This window comes from Trichechus manatus, unplaced genomic scaffold (assembly GCF_000243295.1).
Source record: "Trichechus manatus latirostris isolate Lorelei unplaced genomic scaffold, TriManLat1.0 scaffold00055, whole genome shotgun sequence".
NCBI classification, from domain to species: Eukaryota; Metazoa; Chordata; class Mammalia; order Sirenia; family Trichechidae; genus Trichechus; species Trichechus manatus.
Genome location: NW_004443991.1, coordinates 6,161,647 through 6,170,454, shown reverse-complemented (window position 1 = coordinate 6,170,454; position 8,808 = coordinate 6,161,647).

Sequence of the window (8,808 nt, the reverse complement as noted above, 5' to 3'; positions counted from 1 at the left end):
TAGGTGGATGGATTTACATCTGGGTTCTCAATTCTGTTCCATTGGTCAATGTATCTGTCATTGTACCACTACCAGGCTGTTTTGACTACCGTAGCTGTACAGTAGGTTCTGAGGTCAGGTAGTGTGAGTCCTCATACTGTATTCTTCTTCCTCAGTAGTCCTTTACTTATTCAAGGCTTCTTCCCTTTCCATATAAAGTTAATGATTAGTTTTTCCATCTCTTTAAAGGATGTTGTTGGTATTTGGGTTGGGATTGCATTGTATTTGAAATTACATTGGGTAGAATTATCATTTTCACAATTTTTAGTCTACCTTTCCATGAGCATTGTATGTTTTTCCATTTATGTAGATCCCTTTGGGTACCTTGCAGTAGAGTTTTGTAGTTTTCTTTGTATAGGTCTTTTACATCCTGGTTATAGTTATTCCTATGTATTTTATTTTTTTAGGGGCTATTACAAATGGTATTGTTTTCCTGATTTCCTTTTCATCATTTTCTTTTTTGGTGTATAGGAATCCAACTGATTTTTCTATGTTTATCTTGTATCCTGCTACTCTGCTGAATCTTTCTATTAGTTCCAGTAGATTTCTCAAGGAATGTTTAGGGTTCTCTATGTATAGTATCATATCATCTGCAAACAGGAACTTCTTCATTACCAATTTGGATGCCCTTTTTTTCTTTTCCTTGCCTTATTGTTCTAGCTAGAACTTCCAGCACAATGTTAAATAGTCTCACTGTAGTTTTGATTTGCATTTCTCTAATGGCTAATGATCATGAGAATTTCCTCATATATCTGTTAGCCACCTGAATGTCTTCTTTGGTGAAGTGCTGGTTCATAAACTTTGCCCATTTTTTGATTGAGTTATTTGTCTTTTTGTGGTTGACGTTTTGTAGTATCTTGTAGATTTTAGAGATTAGACCCTGATTAGATATGTTGTAGCCAAAATTTTTTTCCTAGTCTGTAGGTAGTCTTTTTACTCGCTTGGTGAAATCTTTTGATGTGCGTAAGTGTTTGATTTTTAGGAGCTCCCAGTTATCTAGTTTCTCTTCTGGTGTTTGTGCATTGTTACTTATGGCTGGTATTCTGTTTATGCCATTTATTAGGGCTCCTAGAGTTGTCCCTATTTTTAATTCATGATCTTTATCGTTTTCAATTTTATATTTAGGTCTTTGATCCATTTTGAGTTAGTTTTTGTGTACGCTGTGAGGTATGGGTCTTGTTTCATTTTTTTAAAGATAGATACCCAGTTATACCAGCACTGTTAGTTAAAGAAACTGTCTTTTCCCCATTTAATGGACTTTGTGCCTTTGTCAAATATCATCTGCTCATAGATGGATGAATTTATGTCTGAATTCTCATTAATTCAACTGTCTATCCAAAACTGTAACTCATCTGCCATTCCCAAACTGCCCCTCTAAAACTGATAGCAAGAAATAGAATATAATTCTAACTCTACAGACAGGCTAGCACCCAATAGGAGGGAAAAGGAAGGTGTTAGGCAGCACTTGCCCAGTTTATCCTCCCAAACTCACCAATGGAGTAGTTCACCCCTGCTTCCTGAAATGGAATGAGTAAGGGTGTAGAGGAAGGAGAATAATATTTTGGGAACATTTTTACTTGTGGCAACCAGGAATAGAGAATGACAATGAATTGCAGTTTATATAATTATAAATAACTAAATGTATGTAGGAGTCTTGGGTGGTACAAATAGTTAAGCGCTTGACTACTAGCTGAAAGGTTGGAAGTTTGAACCCACCCGTAGGTGCCTGCCTCCTAAAGGTCAAAACCCTATGGAGCAGTTCTACTCTACATACACGGGATCACCCTTGATAGGAATTGACTTGACAGCAACTAACAACCAGAACAATAATAATTGTACATATTTAACTTAATGAATTCACAAAGAAATACGTATTTTAATGATCTTTTAATAATTCTAACTTGCTTCTTGGAATGTCTGTGCAAGTATATGTGTCTAACTGCATGAAGGAAAATCCCTTTCCCCTCAATATTGCCAATATTTGGCATTATCAAACAGTATTTTATAGGTAGATAAAGTAGACAGCTTATTTACAGCTGTAAGTATAAGAATTATCTACATAGTTTCTTAAATAATTTATGATCTTATATAATTGTTATTAGCTGCCATTGAGTCAGCCCTCCTATTTATGGTGACCCAATGCACAACAAGATTAAACCATTCTGATCCACAGGATATTCATCGTCTAAATTTTTGAAAGTAGATCGCCAGACTTTTCTCCTGAGTCTGTCTTATTCTGGAAGCTCCACTGAAACTTGGTCAGTGTCATAGCAACGTGCAAGCCTCTGCTGACAGACGAATGGTAGTTGCCCTTGAGGCACGTTGGCTGGAAATCAAACCAAGGTCTCTTAACGTGGAATGCAAGAATTATACCACTGAACCACTACAGCTCCCTTTTATATAATAAGGTCAAAATCACAGAAGTTTCAGGACTGGCTTAGTAGCTGACTGATGTTACCAACAACCCTGGGTCTGTCAGTGTTTCTAGACAATCATCTTCAATGCATTTACGTTTGGCTTTCTGTATCATTTATTTTTGTACTTATTTCCTTTTCAAGGCAATTCTGCTCTTATTTTTTTTAACTGCTTAGGCAGAAAATTAATTTATTAATTTGCAGCCAGTCTTGAGAAACTTATTAAGAACTGTTTTATGGTCTTGCAGATGTTCATATTTTATAAAAGATTCATGTGTATTTAAAAAACAAAATGTAATTGGGTATAGGTTTCTGCTTGTCTATTCAATTTAGTCACTTTGTTCAAGATTCATGTTATTTCTACAATTTTCCTTCTTATGCTATTCATAATTGAGAAAGTTCTGTTAATCTCTCTTAGTATGTTAGAGATTGCTTTTATGTATTTTGAGACCATTTTATTGGGTGTATCGTTTATTTAGAATTGTTTATTTCTGTTGATACTCATATTATGCTTCCTGCCTGATATTTATATGGCTACTACAGATTTCTTTTGATTAGCTTTTGCATGACACTGTTTTTTTTTTTATCTTTTCTACACTCAGTCTTATGCATCCTTATATTTCAGTTATCTTTCCTACAAACATCATACAGGTATATGTTTTAATCCAATGTGACAATCTCCACTGTCACATTCTATAATGTTAAATCTATTTGTATTCATTTTGATAATTGTAATATTTTGATTTATTTTTATATTTATTTTTATCATAGTACTCTTTATATTTTTCCATTTTGTATATTTATTTTCTTTCTCTTATTTAAATTGATCTTTTTTTTCCTCTACTGCATTTGGAAGTTATATATTTTAATTGTAATATTTAATGACTTCCTTGAAAACTTCCATGTGTACTTACCATAAAAATCCAAAACTAGTCAATGTTACTAACTTTTATCTGAACAGTAGAAGGATGCTAGGCAATTCTCTTTCTAGCTACTTCATACACTATTCACACTTTGCAATGCTATTGTAATTTATTGTAGCTCTATCTTGAATTATTTTAATTCTGTAGGTTAGGCGTTATTCTGTGAGGCAGTCAGTGTGAGTTTACATTTACTCACAGTTATACCCACTTCTTTGATGATCATTCAACTTTATTTTTCTTTCTACTGAAGTATTTAGCTTCAGAAATTCATTTTTTGAGGATCAGCAATGGGAGTTTATTTTTGAATTTCTTATTTTTATTTATTTTTAAAAATGTATTTCTCCTAGTTTTGAATTTAGCTGGTTACAATATCATGATGTTAGGAAGAAGATTTTTTTTTGTAATAATTTGAAGATATTATTGTACAATCTTCTACCTTTTTTGTCATTTAAAGTCTGTTTTTCGGCTATTTGTATATCTTTGTGGGTAAAGCATCTTTTATCTCTGACTCTCTTTGTGTTTGGTGTCCAGAAGTGTTGGTGTAGCCCTTTTGGTGTGGATTTCTTTTTATTAATTCTACTTGGTATACTTTATGCTTGAAAGTTTTCCCCTTCTTCATTTTATTTCTACCTGCTGAGTTACATATTGATAAAATTCATCATTATTAGTTTTTCATTAGGGTATCTGAGGTTTAAAGACTTTTAGGCTTTGTATGATTCAGAATGTATGTTTCCACTCATTCACTAACGATTATTTATTTGTATTAGAATTTTAGGTAGGCAGCAGTTCAAAAACTTAACTTCATTAACTTGTCACATCTGTTATTGGATTGAAGCACTTATTGAGAGCGATTGTTATCCTTTTGCAGATGTCATTTTTGCTACTATTACTAACTTTTTAGATTTTCTATGTTCTCTCATGTTTTACAATTTCTCATGAAGTATTTGGAATCATGCCTACTCCTGTTGCAACATTAAATTAAAAAATGTATACTCTGTTTGAGAGGAAGTGAATGGATGTTGGAGATTCAGCCACAATGTCTACTCAAATTTGAGTTTTTTTCAATCATAAAAAATGATTTCATAAACATCTGTCAGAAATTGTTGTTGTTATTGTTGGGTGCCGTCAAGTTGATTCCAACTCCTACAACCCCATGTACAACAGAACAAAACACTACCTGGTCGGGCACCATCCTCACAATCGTTGTCATGCTCAAGCCCATTGTTGCAGCCAGGAATTAAAGGTGATAAATGTCAATTTTGGAAGGAAGCTGACACCAGTTGCCATATAAGGAAACTTTTTATATCTAAAACTTTATGATTATGTGCTAATTTTTTTATGTTTACTCAAGATATCATTTTTTAGAGTAGGTAAATAGAGATATATAAGTGACTACAAATATGAATAACCCTCTTAAGTTAGCTGTCTATTGCTATTAGAGAGTCTTCCCCTTAGTTTACATAAAACCTGATGTAAAAATTTTCTTCTCCCAAAAGTGATTCATCAAGTCAATGCAAATCTTGCTTCCATCTCAAATTTTTCAGTAAACCTCTGACAGCTTGTTAATCAGCTATGATTAGCTGACCATTTATTTTAATACACAGGGCTTAGTTGTTTTTAAGTTATTTTATCTTAGTGTTCGCATGCAATGGCTGGAGCTATAGCAAACAAATAACAACCTAAACTTACATGCTTCTTCTATGACTGACACTTGGTGCTTGTAATTACTAATTTGTGCTAAGTTAGCAAAAAAATATAACGATAGATCAATCCCACAATACACATTTTAGTTGGTGGAAATCATTTTTCTCTACAAGGCTGCCCATGTTATTTCAGTTATTTGACAAGGCCAAATGCTTCATATGTAAATACTTCATATGTTATTTACATATATAACAAAGGGAAAGGACAAAAATATGAAGAAAACAACAGATGGAAATGGAGGACCATCTATGACCATCTGATCTAACGTTTCCAAAATTAATCCCATTTATAAAATCTTTCTGAAGTGATGCACAGTTACTCATCGTCTATTAAAATTGTAGTGGCCTAGATTTCACCTCTTGTTTTTTTATCATATCAAGTTCAACACCCTTGAACTTCTCTTTTTCACACAAGACACATTTCCTATAAAAAGCAAAACTGTGTGTTATACTGCCAAGAATAATATAATTCATAACTGATATTTTTAAGATGACTATCTCAGTTTTAAATGTTTTATTTTCTATTAATCAGAATGATGAAATTCAAAGTTATCTGTAATGATGCTCATTGTTGACCTTGTCCTTTTGTTCTCTGTCCCACAATGCCAGTTACAATTGGGATTTTCCTTTCTGTGCCTTCCAAATGATGCTCTGATAAAGCCCACTACTGTTAGCATGTAATTCATTCATTGCTTACATAAGAAGCAGTGGCCTCTTTAACTTCCAAAACTAATTATAACACATTAAATAATGAATAAAAGAGGGCTAGGTCAGCATAAATGAAGATAAGTCATTAATAATACAGGGTCATTTTCTGGTCATAACTTTATACTCATTTGTTATAAATATGTAGGATAGCATTTGGACTATGTTGATGATCCTAGTAATTAATCTTTGATATAGAGTCTAAAATATTGAAAGTACTCTGACTAAATCAAGTTTAAATAACATTAGTATTATACAAATTCCAGTCTTGGAGTTAGTAAAATAAATAAATAAAAGTGATTATTCCACCTGACATCCAGAATGTCATTGCTATATGTATTTTATATATCATTTTATGTCTGAATCAAACATAAGATAACAATTCAAGGTTTTGGTTTTTTTTCTCACTGAATGAAAGTGCTTTATTTGTAAATATGTAGTTTTATTTGAGAAGTGTTGTGTTGTCTGTTTCCTGTATTTTTTTAGTTACAAATTTAATCATGCAAATCCCCCATGAAAAATTCTCTCTGAATTTAGGATAAAGTCAAACTCTCTCACAAGGTAAAGAGGCTTAACAAGGGTTACTTCCCTCCTTCATTCACCAGCCTTTTAAACTTTCTGAAAAATAAATATTTGCAATTCTGAGCCATTACAGAGCCCTGGTGGTGCAGTGGTTAAGAGCTCAGGCTGCTAACCAAAAGATTGGCAGTTTGAATCCACCAGGTGCTCCTTGGAAACCTGTGGGGCGGTTCTACTCTGTCCTATAAGGTTGCTGTGACTCAGAATAGACTTGATGGCAACAGGTTTTTTTTGTTTTTTTTTTGTGGTTGAGAGCCATTACAAATACTGTTCATGAATATATTCATTCATTCCTTAACCCTTATTCCTTCTACTCTCTTGGCAGATTTCACTTAGTATTTGGAAATATGCCTAGGTAAATCCTTTTCCAAAAGGCCTTCCTCATATATTTCATAGACATAATATCCCATACTTATGATTCCCAAAATAATCCTGTGTCTCCTTCTGTCCTCAGCCTTAGAATGCTTATCTTCTAGTCTGCTTAATATCAATGGATGATGCCTCCATCTCTCCCTTGCCTAAATCAGAGTAATGGGTAGAGGGAGACCCCATTGACAATTAACCTAACCATTACTTCTCAAAAATATATCTCAAACACATGTCCTTCTTTCCATTTTACTGACTGTAAAATAATATTTCACAAGTGCAACCTTGATCCAGTTTTGAGACCATGGCCAAAAACCACGATTCTCCCTTTCAGACAGCTTACTAACGTCACATTCCAACTACTTCTTTATTAGATTTGACTCTTCTTGCTTACAACACACAGAAAACCCCAGATGGCTAACACCCAGTGTTGCCCCTTCTTCTTTGGGCCTATGGAATTATTCCACATATCCAATTCACAGAATACCTGGGAAAAGTAGCTAGCCTCACCCTGCTTGCCATACACAAGCTCTCTCCTACAATTACAACTTGCTGTTACCCTGTTCCCACTTGCAGCCCACCGTGTAGCTGTGACTGGTAGCTTTCCCTCATTTGGAGCTGTAAGTATCAAGTCAACGTTTTCATCTATCTGAGTGTTTTTGTGCTGTGTGTGTTCCACCATTCAAAGAACTTACACCTAATATCATATGAATATAAAACACTGACAATATCTTGTTCCAACACATTTCTCCTGGGATCTCTAAAAGCTTTTTGTTTTGGTCTCCTTTATCTCCAACTTCATGTCTCTTCAATTTAATCTCTGCACTGTAGTTAATATTTTATATAGGCACTTACACTAACACATAAATATATACATATATATATATATGCATATGTGTGTACATGTGCATGTGTGGGTATATACATATATATATCAACATATATATTATATATATTTATACACATACGTGTTTGATCAAACTGTGAAATGCTTCCCTATTGCCGTAAGATAAAATAAATTTTTATCATGGACTACATTGCCCTGGCTCAGGTTTCCTTGCTTATCTGTCTTAATTTTGCTTATTTCAATATTTTGTCCAACTCATTGCAGTTATAGTGGTTGTTATGGATTGAATTGTGCCCCCCAAAAATGTGTGTCAACTTGGATAGGCCAAGAGATTCCCAATATTGTGTGGTTATCCACCATTTTGTGATCTGATGTGATTATTGTGTGTTGTAAATCCAAACCTCTATGATGTTAATGATACAGGATTAGAGGCAGTTATGTTAATGAGGGAGGACTCAGCCTACAGGATTAGGTTGTATCTTGAGTCAATCTCTTTTGAGATATAAAAGAGAGAACAAGCAGAGAACAGAGAGGATGGGGACCTCCTACCACCAAGAATGAAGAACAAGGAGGGGAGTGTGTCCTAGGACCCGGGGTCCCTGCACTGAGAAACTCTTAGACCAGGGCAAGACTGATGACAAGGACCTTTCTCCAGGGACAACAGGGAGACAAAGCCTTCTCTTGGAGCTGCCACCCTGAATTTGGACTTCTAGCCTCCTAGACTGTGAAAGAATAAATTTCTCGAAGATGGCAGAGTAGTCAGACGGCTTCCTATGTCTCTCTTACAACAAAGACCTGAAAAAACAAGTGATTTGATTGTGTATGAAAATCTAGGAGAACTGAATAAGGCAAAGTTGAGGAATTGGACTGTGTGGCGGAGGCAGAGAGAGACGGTTCAGAAACAGCAAGGAGTTCCCTGACTGAACCTGGCGGGAACCGAAGCCCTTCAGCCCTGATAGGCTCGGGTTGGGCATATAGCTCTGCTCGCTCACTCACTCATAAGGCAGTTTCTACATTGAAAGAGACCCAGAAGCAGAGACTCTGCTTGGACACTCTGAACCAGTGAAAAGTAGCACCCAAGTGGCTAAACATAAGTACATGCGTATGGCTTTTCGTGGGGATTTAAAAAAAAAAAAAATTGGGGAAATACCTCTCTCCTATTGACCTCCTCCTTCCCCCTCTGCACTGGGTCCAACCGGCTTCAGAGTCTCTGAGTCCCCTGGGCTGGAAGT